The sequence below is a fragment of the Equus asinus genome, chromosome 11 (assembly GCF_041296235.1).
Source record: "Equus asinus isolate D_3611 breed Donkey chromosome 11, EquAss-T2T_v2, whole genome shotgun sequence".
Lineage (NCBI taxonomy): Eukaryota > Metazoa > Chordata > Mammalia > Perissodactyla > Equidae > Equus > Equus asinus.
The window spans coordinates 1,427,960-1,441,241 of record NC_091800.1 but is presented as its reverse complement, the minus strand read 5'-3'; the positions used below and the strand labels follow the sequence as shown (position 1 = coordinate 1,441,241).

The following is a 13,282-nucleotide window of genomic DNA, read 5'->3' as shown; positions in this document are numbered from 1 at the left end:
ACATCTCACAAATTCCGTGGGCCAGGAATGAGGCACGGCTTAGCTGGGTGCCTCTGCCTCAAGGTCTCTCTGAAGCAGGGGCTGCATTTCTATTGAGGCTTGACTCGGGGAGGATTTGCTCCCAAGTTCACTCACACACATGTCGTCAGGATTCATTTGGACTGAAAGTCAGAGTTTCTATCTGTTTGTTGGCTGGGCACGGCCTCTGTTCTCTCCTATGGAGCCTCTACATAGGGCAACTGAAACGTGGGCACTTGCTCTCGCAGTTCCAGAGACAGGCGAGAGAGATGGAAACAGGAGGAGGGAGAGAGGGAGAGAACTCAAAAAAATGAGTAAGAGGGAAGGCACGGGCTTTTTTTCATTGAGCCTTGGATGTGACATCCCATCCCCTTGGCTGTATTCTGTTGTTCAGAAGCCAGTTACTAACCACTTAGAGGTTGCACAAGGATGTGCACTAGAAGACAGCGAGCCCGTTGTGGAGGCTGCCCGCCACATAGGCCAACATGAGGCACTTTGGTCTGATTCTAAGTCAAACAGGAGACCATGGAAGTTTTAATGCCAGTGAATGACAATATCTGACTTTCCTCTAATTTCGGCCCTTTAAAGGTGCAGACCTAAAAACAAGGCCAAGAGGGGCAGTGACTTTCCCAAGATCACAGAGCTGGAACCCAGGCCTGCTTTGAGAGGTATTCCACGCTACATCCCACCCCTTCTTGTCATTCTTTCATCTCTAAGTTTGTGCATCAGACACATGTGACACCAGCCTGCAGGTGTTGTCAGTATTATCTCTTAGACACCTGACAATGTCCCTGGGAAGCTATTTCTAACATCATCCCCATTGTGCAGGTTGAGAGATTGAGGAGGCCCTGAGAGGCACAATGATGTTTTCAGGACACAGACCTGGTTGGAAAAAAGAGATCTGGACTCAGCTGTGTGTCCTCCAACTGGAACCCTGGTTCCATTCTCAAGGTCCTGTGTGGGGCGCTGTGCTGGATATTTGCCTACTGCTATGGAGATGACATGGGCAAGGAGGGTGAGAGTCAAGAGCCGAGAGGGGGTTTTGGGTGGGTGTGGTTGATGGAAGGGGACCAGGTAATGGAGCCTTGGAGAAGTGTTCACCTCCTTGGCGACAGGCCCCAACAGAACTTAGCACTCTGGTCTCCAGGCACCCACATTAGACATAGCTTCCTATTGAGCTCACTTGAGTGGAGACACTCAACACAACAGGATGTTCTTGTCTTGTATCCCAACTCGTGGAGGCTCTGGCTTCTGGAAAGCCGAGAATTAATGAGAGTCTTTTCAGTCACTGTAGACATTGGCTCAGCCCTCACCTGCAACATCTCTGGCCGTCTGGCAGGAGGAGCCCTCAGGTAACACAGGACAGGCCACTCCAGGTCAGGCCACAGCTGGATCCCACCTGGAGACCCCCACAAACCTTGACCCTCATTTTGTGTCAGGGGAGTACAGTGAGGGACGGTGGGGCTGAGCAGGGACCCACCCTGGGCAGGAGCAGATTGCTCGGTGTTGGAAGCCTGGCAGTGTCATGTTCCTAGCCCAGGTTGTGGCTGGCAGGATGGGAAGGTGAGTGCTGGAGACCAAGCTCCTTTACCCGTATGTTAATCCTGAGCTCTCTGGGTGTCATCTCCTTCCCTCTCTGGCTGGAGGTCTAGGCAGATGCCCCTCTGTACCTGATCTGTTGTGGGAGTTTCCCCCCGTGGCCAAGTCGAGGCAGGCCTCTGAGACCTCCTGGCCTGGCTCTTGGGCACTGTCTTTGCAAAGCTGCACACAGGAGATGGTCGAGGAGCTGGCGGATAGCTTCGGCTACTCCCTCTCTCCGGAGAGGGGGCAGGTGCACCATGCCACCAAGAATGACCAGGGCTGGTCTGAGGTGAGAGTGGGCACAGATGGGTCTCCCTATCCAGGACCCTGAGATGACCAGGGCTGGCTCAGAATCCAGAGTCAAACTGAGATTTCCCCGGGTACCTAACAGGGCTGTCCCACCTGAGTGTCCCATGTTCCCATTCCCAAAGGAATCTGGACTTCCTCTCCTCCCCACCAGCTGCCTAGGAGGGTGGGAAGTCCCTCTTTGCACATTCCTAGGAAGATTAGCAGAAACATTGGCCTTGTTTTCACTTCCCACTAGGATGTGAGTATCTTTGAATTTTGCCTTTTTCTGAACCTGGGACCCCCATAATGAGGGTCTCAAAACTCCCTTTAATGTAAGAGAAAGAACCATCAGTGTCTTTTAGAAGTCAACAGGATTCTCACAGGGTATGTCTGCCCTCTACATTGTCTCCAAACTAGGGAGGGGTGGGCCTCCCACAGAACATTTCCCTCCAGGTCAAGGGCAAATGAAGCTTCGGGCAGTTTAGAGGGAAGTTCTGTCAGCCTTCATTTGGGGCGGTTCTCAGTTCTGACCCACAGGACCTTGAGAAGCCCCTTGGCATGCCTAAGCCTCTGTTCTCATCTCTATAGAGGGGGTGTCTGTTGAGGATTCACTGGGCTGGTGATCATCATACAGGGAGGTCTGTTGTTCCTCAGAGAACAAATGGCCTTGAGGGAGCTCACTGGAGAATCCTTCCCCCCCAAACTCAGATTGTACTTTGAAAGCCCACAACCTTGTTCAGTGTGGGAGCTCCTGTCCCTCCTGTAGCACACGTCCCTGAGGGGCTGGGGGTTCCTGGGTGAGATGTAGACCTCCATCCTCCCGGTGGTTCACGGTGATGCCACTGACTCTATGTCCCTCCTCGTCCCACACAATGTGAAGATGAGTCCACTGTGTATCTAAATGAGGTCTGCAGGATGGGCACCCTCTAGGCAGGTGTGATGGAGAAGCTGACAGAGTCCATGGTCCCAGCCTTCCCGGGTAGAATCATCTGCAATGTCACCACCTTTGTGTGCAACTACTCAGCCTTCAACACTTCCCACCAGGTCCTGGACCAACTGTTTACCAGGTGACTGCCCGCCTCCTCCTCAGCACAGTGGTGACTCTGCCCATGGCCAGCTGTGTGTCTCGGGAATGTCACCACATCTCTCTGAGCCTCAGTTTGCTCCTCTGAAAAGTGGAATTGGGGAGGATGAACTTCCTAGGGTTCTCCCAGGGATGAATGGGGTCAGCCATCCAGGTGCTTCCCTGGTGGCTGGCTCTGCAGAGAGGGCCGTGGGCCATGCTGTGGCTGTTCTTGGTGAGCATTTCTCTGTCCTCCATGAAAATTAGTCTTCCTCTCCCTTCACTGGCTTGTGGCTTTTTGAGTTTGGAAAACTACCTGTAGAGCACCCTGTCAAGGAGTTTGAGATTCCATCCAGCTGGTCTTAGTGCTTGTCCTTGGTATAGCCAATTAGGGATCTCTGGGGCCACAGAGGGGCCCCAGACCCACTCAGATACCTGGGGTGGTTCTGGTTGGAGTTCATTCAACAATTAAGTGCCTACTCCACGCAGGACTTTTGAAGACACTTAGCATAACTCAATGAATGAAGCAGACACCATCCCTGGTCCTCAGTTCTACTCTGAGAGTCAGGCAGTCACACTCGAAATCATTCACAGGTACTGTCCACTATACGAACCATGAGATGCCCTTGTATCTTCTTGGACATATGGAGGCATCTTCCCACATTGTGAGTGGGATGATGGACCAAAGGACCACCTAAAAAAATGAGTGGTCTTTGGGTCCAGAAGGAGGGCCTCCTGTCTCTAGAGAACATGTTTGAGGGAGAGTATGGGGCTGTGGCTTTGGCAGGCCTAGCAGAACCCTGCATCTCACTCATCTTTTGATTCTTATGGGAGGGCTGAGTTCTGGTGGCTTCCACTCCAGGAGGACAGGAGTCAAAGAGAGCTGTGGATGGGTCTCAGGCCCCCTGGGAACCAGAATGGAAGCTGGGCTTAGTTGTTCCCTAGAGACCCATCCCACCAGAGTCTCATCTCACTCTGCCTCCCTTTCTCCACATCCACCCCTTTTGGCCACCACCACCAGGTCCAGAGCAGGAGATGCATGATAAAGTTGCTCACAAATCTGCCTGAGTCTTCAGTCCAGTGGCCCTCGTGCATGGAGGGTTGGGGTGGGCTGTATCCAGGCCCTTTGGGAGAAGAGTGTCAGTGGGAACAAGAGACTCCCACAGACTCTGTGTTCAACCTGGTGGATGAGCAGGCCTGCCACTGCAAGGACAGCCACACAGGGTTCAGGGCTGGGATGGGGCTCTCCTCTGGAGGAGAAGAGGCAGGCACAGGGGTCCAGATCCAAACAAGGGTGCTTCAGGAGGGCAGTGTGGAAAGAAAGGCCAGGTCTCTGACTCTGCGGCCCATCTGCTGCTCCTCAGTGCTATCTCTTTTATGGTGGGAAGCTGGCTGGACCAAGGGCAGGATTTCTGGGAGCGCCTGCACTTTCCCTGTTTGACAGTGAAGCTGGCCATTGTTCATGTCAGCTTTGGTGGCTGAAGGGAAATGGAGGTACTGTAGACAATCAGACTGGAGCAGCTTCGGTGCAGATGTGACTCAGCATGTCCCCTGCAGGCAGTGCACACGCCAACCATGTATGTAAACACCTTACGTAACCTGCATAATGTAAACATTGTATGTCATCTGCTGGCTGTATGCCGCCTTTGTCTAGTAGTCATTTAAAAGTGGCCACAAGGGGAGCTGCTGTGCTCCCACCGTCTGTGGGCCAGAGTAAACAAAGAGTATGTCTCCCTTGCCGTTGGCTGCTCACAGCTTTTTTCTTTTCTGTTTTTTTTTTTTTTTTGAGGAAGATTAACCCTGAGCTAACATCTGCTGCCAATCCTCCTCTTTTTGCTGAGGAAGACTGGCCCTGAGCTAACTTCTGTGCCCGTCTTCCTCTACTTTATATGTGGGACACCTACCACAGCATGGCTTGCCAAGAGGTACCATGGCTGCACCCAGGATCTGAACTGGTGAACCCTGGGCCGTGGAAGCATAACGTGCACACTTAACCATTGTGCCACTGTGCCAGCACCTTGCACCTTTTTCAATTCCCCAAGCCCCATAGTCCAGTCCTTGGCTGTTTTTCTCCTGCTTACAATTGACCTAGTCAGCCAGATTCTGGGGTGAGTGGACCTATGGCTCCTGAGGCTGACGGGACGGACATGTGGCCACCCACTAGTATGTGGTTCCTGGTGGTGGAGGTCCTGCTGAATTGGGCTCCTGCAGAAGGATGGGAGTCTGTGGATGGTACCCCAGTCAGCACTGAGACGGCTCTGCGTAGCCTAGGGGAGCAGGTGCCGGAGAAGGCCCAGCGTGCCATGGGGCCGGCTGGCTGTTTTTGACAGCGTTATGCTGCAACATGGATTCTGCCCTGCAGGATGCAACCTGCATACAGGAACTCCAAGCCAAGGAGCATGCCTTGGAGGTGCGGGTGTGGCAGTTGGAACTGGAGCTGGAAATGGTGCCTCGCAGTGAGACAGCAGAGGACACTGAGGTTGGGGACTGCCGAGGATGGGGACGTGGAGGAAACATGCCCTCTCCATGCTTGGCCAGTAATCCAGCAAAAGGTAAAGCATGAGCAACCCTTGGGTCTAGGAGGTGTCGCCCAAGGAGCCTCGATCGTGACAGAGTTCATGGCATAGTCCCCTTATACGCCAATGGAACTGTGGGACCTGTGTAAGCAGTGCAGGCAACAGCTGGGTGAGCCCATACTGGCCTGGCTCCTGTGGCTATGGGATGAGGGGGCGGATAGTATAATCTGTACTTCTGACGAGATGGAGAAGCTGGCCTCCATCACGTTGCCCCCCTCCATCTGGCAGTGGTTCCAGAATAGCTGCCAGCTAGGCCAAGGGCAGGGAAATCACTCCATGATGGAGTGGGTGACAGCTGCCGCCCGGACTGTGTGGGATAACGCCGGGGAGCTCCTGGAGACTGTGAGCCAATGGCAGACCTATGCGGAACTGGTGCAAGTTATCCGTGAGTTGGAAATGTGGCAAGCCATTTTTAACCTTCATACCCGGGGGCCCAATGATGAGTGCTTTATGTCCAGGATGAAGGACTTGGTCCTTAACTCAGCCCCATCTAATGCTTTTGGGTCCTTGGTGGCCATGAGGTAACCACTGCAATGGCCACTTTGGGGGATGTAGAAGGCTGACAGAAGGAGAAAACCAAGCGTGTCACACGGTGAGTGGTGCCAAAGCTGAGAGCAGGCTTGGCAGAGAAAGGGCCTAAACAAGTTACCTGCATGTAAAAGTGGGTAGACCTGCTAGCCTCAGGCATTGATCAGATGAAAATAACTGGCAGCCGAATGCTGTCTTGGTGGCACTGTGGCATCAGTTGAAGCCTGAGCAACAGTTCTAAAAGACTGTGGAAAGGCGAAAGAATCCCAGCAAGAACAGGCAAGTAAGCCTCCAGGACTTTACACAGCCCTGAGGTGAGGAGCCCATGTACCTCTTTGACTAGGGGAGAGGCCGGAGTGCCTGGCTTGGGGGACCCCTGGAGGACTGGAGGCCACATGTGGAACTTGCGATTTACCGGTCCCCCACAAATGTGCAGCGTGCGCTGGCATTGGTAGATACTGGAGCTGAGTGTAGTCTGATTTATGGCAACCCGGATAAATTTCCAGGGAAGCTGGCATATGTTGATGGCTTGGAGGCCATACTGTGAAATTGAAGCCAGTGTCTCTGTCCCTTGGCATTGGCTGTTTGCTGCCCCAAGTGTACACAGTGTCTGTGTCTCCTATCCCCGCGTATGTTCTGGGGGTAGACGTCTTGCCAGGACTGCGCCTGCAGATGACCATGGGCGAGTTCTGCCTACGAGTGCGTGTGGTTAAGTCTGTTGTCCAGGGGCATACACACCACCTGCTGCAAGTGTTGCCGGTGCCACGACATGTAGTGACCACCCAACAGTATTGCCTCACAGGTGGACATGAGGAGATCACACAGACCATTGCAAAAGTAGAAGAGGCTAGGATCTTGCAATCCACCCAAAGCCCTTATAATTCCCTGGTTTGGCGAGTGAGGAAGGCTGACGGCACATGGTGTATGACTGTGGATTACTGGGAATTAAATACAGTGACTCCTCCATTGCATGCTGCTGAGCCCTCAGTGCATGACATAATGGATCAACTGACAGTCCAATTGGGACAGTACCACTATGCTGTGGACCCTGCTTTTCCACCGATATTCCAGCTGAGAGTCAAGATCAGCTTGCCTTCACCTGGGATGGCAGACAGTGGACATTTTGTGAGTGGCCACAAGGGTACCTGCCTAGCCCCACTATTTGTCATGGCTCATGGCTCAGGATTTAGCTGCTTGGACTCACAGTGATACAGTGCTTGTGTTTCACTATATTGATGATGTTATGTTAACCTCTGACTCTTGCAGATCTACAGCAGACTCCTGAGTCCCTGTGGAAGCATCTGGCAATGTGGTTGGGCGGCCAATGATGCCAAAGTCCAGGGACCTGGCTTATCTGTCAAATTCTTGGGGGCTGTCTGGTCGGGTAAGATGAGGGTGATACCTGAAGCAGTCATTGACAAAATACAGGCGTACCCCCTGCCAACAACTGTAGCTCAATTGCAAACATTTCTGGGCCTGTTGGGGCACTGGTGAGTGTTTATCCCTCGTTTAGCCCAGGTGGTGAGGCCCCTATATGCTGTGGTAAAGAAGGGAGCCCTGTGGGACTGGACAGATGCTGCAGACCAAGCATTTAAGGCTGCCAAGAGTGCTGTGCAGCAGGCACAAGCTTTACAGGTGGCTGACCCAGGACAGCCATATGAATTGGACGTCCATGTTACCCAGGAGGTTTCGGCTGGGGCCTGTGGCAGCTTCACCACTGGGTACGAGCCCCTGTCGGGTTCTGGTTCCAACTATGGAAAGGAGCGGAAATACAATGTTCTCTAGTGGGGAAACAGTTGGCAGCCACCTATGCCACCCTGATAGTGTGTGAGGCTATCACACGAATGGCCCCTGTTCAGCTTAGAACCATGTCCCCTATTCAAGGATGGCTCCGGTCATGGGCTACCCGTCCACAGTCTGGCGTGGCCCAGACCCCTACCTTGTCACAGTGGGGGGCTTATCTAGAACAAAGGAGCTCGGTGAGTTCCAGCCCCCTGAGTATGGAGCTACAGAGGGTGTTAGGGTCGGTTGAGTTCCTTGCTGTGGGGGAACAGACTCCTATGGCTCCTCTAGGCATAGAGCCCATGCCCTGTGCTGAGGGAAAGCTCCCGGTCCTGGAGGGTGCTTGGTACACTGATGGTTCTAGTAGAGGGCCAGCTGCTATGTGGACAGCCATGGTTATGCAGCCAAGCCCTGATACCATTTGGTTTGATACTGGCACCAGCCACAGCAGCCAGTGGGCAGAATTATGGGCTGTCTGGATGGTTATCACCCATGAACCAGGGCCCTTAGCTGTTTGTACAGAGAGCTGGGCAGTGTACCGGGGATTGACCCTGTGGTTATCTGTGTGGCAGGCTCAGCAGTGGTTGTCCAGAAACCACCCCATGTCGGGGCAGGCCATGTGGCAGGAACTATGGGCCTTGGGCCATGGAAAAGAGGTGACAGTGTATCATGTTCCCGGCCATATGCCTCTGACTGCTCCTGGGAACGATGAGGCTGATGCTCTGGCCCGTGTGAGGTGGCTGGAAAGAGCCCCGTCTGCAGATGTGGCGCACTGGCTACATTGATGCCTAAATCATGCAGGGAGCAAGACCGTGGGAACAGTGAGTAACACTGGGGGGTACCCCTCACGTGGCAACAAATAATGACAGCATGTCAAGAATGTGCTGTATGTGCCCAGGCCTTTCCTAATAGAAGGAAACCAGTGTCCACACAGCAGCAAGTAGCTGGAGGGCGTGTGCCCTTGGTCTGACGGCAGGTGGACTACATCGGACCATTACCGAAGACCAAAGGCGCTGTGTACGCCTCTACGGCTGTCGATAAGGCCACCGGTTCCCTCTTTGCACGGCCCTGTGCAGCCACAGATCAGAGGCAGACACTTCAGGCCCTGCAGGTACTCTGTGCCTTTTATGGTTGACCCTTGGTCGAGGAGAGCGACAAGGGGACACATTTTACAGGACAAGAAGTCCAATGGTGGGCCAGCACCATGGATGTTCAATGGCTTTTCCATACTCCTTATAACCCGGCTGCTGCCAGGATGATAGGAAGGTATAATGGGCTTTTAAAGCAGGGCTCACACACAGCCACACAGCCTTCCTCCCTGGGAGGCTGGGCAACTCGGTTGCGGCAGGTGCTGATGGTGTTCAATGAACAGCCTCAAAAGGGAGGGCCAGCTCCCACAGAGGCTGTGTCACAGCCCCCACACAGCTGCAAGCAGTGACCACTGATGAGTTACTAAAGCCTGGCTACGGCCGAAATTACGGCCGAAATGGAAACATTCTTTTGCCGGCCCCAACATGTCTCAACATGGGGGAAGTACGAGAATGAGAATGGCCTTGAAGATAAAAGCCCTTCACGGCAAGCGGCTGGTGCCTTGAGCACCCTGGGGACTTGGGGAACAACAAGACATGTCACCTTGTGGGTGACTAGGACTTGGACCCCTCAGGTAACTGTCAGGCTGCCACAGACCGATGCCAGTTCTGTCCTGAAGGGAGCATATGTGATTTCCATGTGGCCAATAATGAGTTCCCCTGTCCTGCTGCATGTGGAGCCAGCTCTTGCAGCGCCTCTGCAAGCAGGAAAGGTGTGGTATCATCAGCTGGGATGGCCCCTGTTGGCAGCCACCCTCTTGTCTCAGGATAAGTGGCTAGCCTGTGTTCTGCCTGAAGGACGTGATTGGCTCCTCCTAGTTCCTATCACTGCTTTGTCCTTTCGCCCATAGACGGAGAGTGGTGAACAGTGTTGCGGAATGGGCGCACACCTAGCTGAGGTGACCAACATAGCTAACTGCTGGGTGTGCACAGAACTGCCCACCAGCACTGCAGAAGGCTCGCTGTGACACATCCACCCTGCTTCAGAAGGGAACTGGACCTGGCTGTGTTCCTGAGGACCTGCTGATGCTCAGTGGGACCAAAGAAGGCACCAAGTGGACCAGTAGCTGTGCTGACAACATGGACGAAAACGGCCCTGGGTGACCCCGAGCCTCTGGGATGACTATGGGTGGTTATGTGGGGAGGCTGTTGTGCTCTGCGTGTCTGTGCCCCCGTGCATAGAGCAACAGAAGGGGGATGTGATAGCAGGATAGGTACCCAAGGAGCTGTGTCAGAAGATCCAGTGAGTGACCCAGCCCAAGTATTGGTGGAATGCCCATCCCTATGTCGGGACAGTCCCCATGGACAGAGTGCCCACGGGCAGTCTCTGGGTCTGTGGTAGTTATGAATGGCCTTATCTCCCGGCCAACTGGACAGGGTGATGCACTTGGGGGTGGCCCTACCTCCCAGCTGCTGTTCGGAGAACTTTGGATGTGTGACCCAGCAATTGGGAGAGGGTAAAAAGGCGCTGTCACTGGGAGAAATGAATGCCCTGGTGGGTTTACCTCCTGGCTGTTCTTAGTCCGTCCGCGGGGACTATTGCTGTGAAGTGGCAGGTTACTGCCTTGACAGAGCATAACGCCCGAGCCCTCAGTCATACAGCCCGGGCCCTGTCTCTCTTAGCTGATGAAGTAGACCAGACCCAGAAGGTCATGCTGCAGAACCACATGGCTCTAGACATCCTTACTGCAGCACAAAGGGGGACCTGTGCAGTTACTGAGGTGCAATGTTGCACGTTTATACAAGATAGTGCAAGGAACATATCGCAAGCCTTGCGACAGGCCAGGCACAAGATCTCGTGGATCCAGACATTGACAGGAGACCCCCTGCAGGAACAGTGATCTAAGTTGTCCTCCTCGTGGCGGTGGGCTCTGACCACATTAGGAGGTATATCCTGTCTCCTGATGGTCATTTGCTGTTCTCTGTATTGCTGTTGTGGAATGTAGGTCCAAGGCATTGGGCTGTGTGCCCATGCCTCCCGCAAACTCCCCCCACTGCTGAGGTCTGATGAGGGTGGAGGGAAGGGAAATGGAGGTACTGTGGACAATCAGACCGGAGCAGCTTCCGGGCTTCTGTGGCTCAGCATGTCCCCTGCAGGCAGTGCATGTGCCATCCATGTATGTAAACACCTTATGTAACCTGCATAATGTAAACATTGTCTGCTGGCTGTATGCCACTTTTGTCTAGTAGTCATTTAAAAGTGGCCACAAGGGGAGCTGCTGTGCTCCCACCATCTGTCTGCCAGAGCGCATAGAGTATGTCTGCCTTGCCACCGGCAGCTTGCACTTTTTTTCAATTCCCCAAGCCCTGTGGTCCAGTCCTCAGCCGTTTCTCTCCTGCATACAGTGGCTCAGACCTGGAGGGCCATGCCTATCTTTTCCCAGTTGAGCTGGAGCATCTCGAGTCCATTGAGGCAGAGTGGGTAGGTGGGGGGACTACAGACTGGGAAGACAGTCTGTGCAGGGGTTCATGGGCTGGAGTTCTCTTAAAGGCAGTGGAGTCTTTCCTGTCTTTGGAAAGGCACAGGAAATGTCAGGTATGTGGGTGAAACTTTCTCTTTATCCTGCTCCAGAGCCAGCTCCAGAGCTCCTGCCACTTCCAGAGCCAGAGCAAGGGCCAGCTCCTGGGCTAGAGACAGGTCCAGCTCAAGTCCCACCACCTGTGGGAGAGCTGGAGCCAGCATCACCTGCGTCGGCCCTTCCAGGACTGGAGTTAGGGCCACCATTGACTTCAGCCCCAGAGCCAGCTCCTTTGCTGGAGCCAACTGGACTCTGGGCTCTAGTGACATTTCCAGTTCCATCTGCACAAATAACGAGCATGCTGGATCCAGCCCCAGAACCCTTCTGGCCCTGGGCTGTGACCACCAAGAACCAGCTGAGGGAGGAGATGCCAAACCTCTTGGACTTCCCTCCCCAGCTGGTGGCAGAGCAGCAGACGAGGATGGCTGCGGTGAGCAGCGGGGCTGGCAGTGGGGGTGGGCCCTGCTGCCATGTGCCTGAGCTGCCCCACACCTGCCATTCCCTGATCTGGAATCCGATGATCTGGGTTCAAATCCCTGCTCCCTCCCTCACCAACACTGTGACCTGGGCAGCTTTCTTTACCCCCAAGCGCTCGCTGTCCCCGCGGGGACAGTAGAGATGGACACTAAGAGCACCTGCTGCACAGGGTGGAGGCAGAACAGAAGAAGTTGGGCAGAGTCTGGCCCTTTGGTGGGGGAGGGGAGCACACTGAAGTGCTGCCAGGTCCTTGGGTAGACCCCCCATCCGCCCAGGTGGCCTCAACAGTCTTAGCACTCATTAGGCATGTGATGCGAATTGATTCCGGGGGAGACAAAAAGCCAAAGCTGGTGGCTGTCCCTGCCTGACTGAGCACTCAGCACAGGGCTGGAGCACAGAGTGCAGTGGGGGCGGGGAGGGGAGGGCGGGCTGTGATTCTGGGGCAGGCCGCCAGGTAATGATTCTCTTTATCCAGACTCCAGGCCCCCAACAAAGAGCCCAGTGGCGGTGGCAGATGACCCTCCTGAGAGCAGCTGAACTACAGCCTTTTCCTCAGCAGGGAACACAGCTGGGACACTCAGGGTGCACAGGGCCACCTCCTTCCATTCTGATGGGGAGAACTTTGTGATCCTTTTCCCAGGGGTCCCCTGAAGGCGACAAGGGAGGCCATGACCCCCCCATCTCCCTCACACCTTTTCCCTAGTGCCTATTTACCTCTTTGGAGGGGCCATATTTCTGTCGTCAGTGGTAAATGCTGCTTTTGAATGTTATATTAAACGCCTGTTTCCTTCTCAGCCTGGGAGTGCTGGTGTGGTTCTTTGACTCTCTGCGCTCCTGGAAACGAAATCCAGAATCTCAAATTCCTCATTGATTTAGGAACCTTGCAGAGTCATCAGCTCAGTGTATGTGGAGAAGGGAGAAGGGCCAGTTTCCTCCCTGCCTACTGAAGGACACCCCCAGGCCCCCTTCCTCAGAGGACAGGTTCATTGCAGTGAGGTGCCCCTGGTCCAGGAGCAGAGACGGCCCCGCAGATCTCCGGGGACTGAGAGGTTGGAGGGACTTTCTCAGGCAAAGCAGCAACCACTGAGATGGAGGCGTCTTTAAAACTAGCACCTGCCTGGCCCTGGCACATGTCCTGCCCAGGACGGTGACAGCCTTTCTGCACTTGGAGGAGGAGGGAACATTGTCCCGGTTTCTCTTTTGCAAAGATTAGGAACTTGCTGTTTTCTGATTTGGTCTCTGAATTTGCATCAGCTCTAAATGGGGAAAATAATGTAAAAAGCTCAAAATGTGCACGTGGAGAGGACGAAGCCAGAGGAAGGTCTTGCACAGATGGACTAAGGGTGGGCGGGACTTGCCTCC

The 13,282-nt window shown here is 54.1% G+C and overlaps 1 long non-coding RNA gene across 1 annotated transcript in view; it reads left to right on the top strand.

Annotated features, from left to right (window-relative positions):
* LOC139046583 (uncharacterized) overlaps positions 1-12,710 on the top strand; it is a 36,754-nt gene extending 24,044 nt beyond the window's left edge. The window contains exons 6-7 of the long non-coding RNA XR_011506740.1: positions 607-686; positions 5,313-12,710. This is a non-coding gene — a long non-coding RNA (uncharacterized lncRNA). The remainder of the gene's footprint in view (positions 1-606; positions 687-5,312) is intronic.
* The last annotated feature ends 572 nt before the right edge of the window (positions 12,711-13,282 follow it).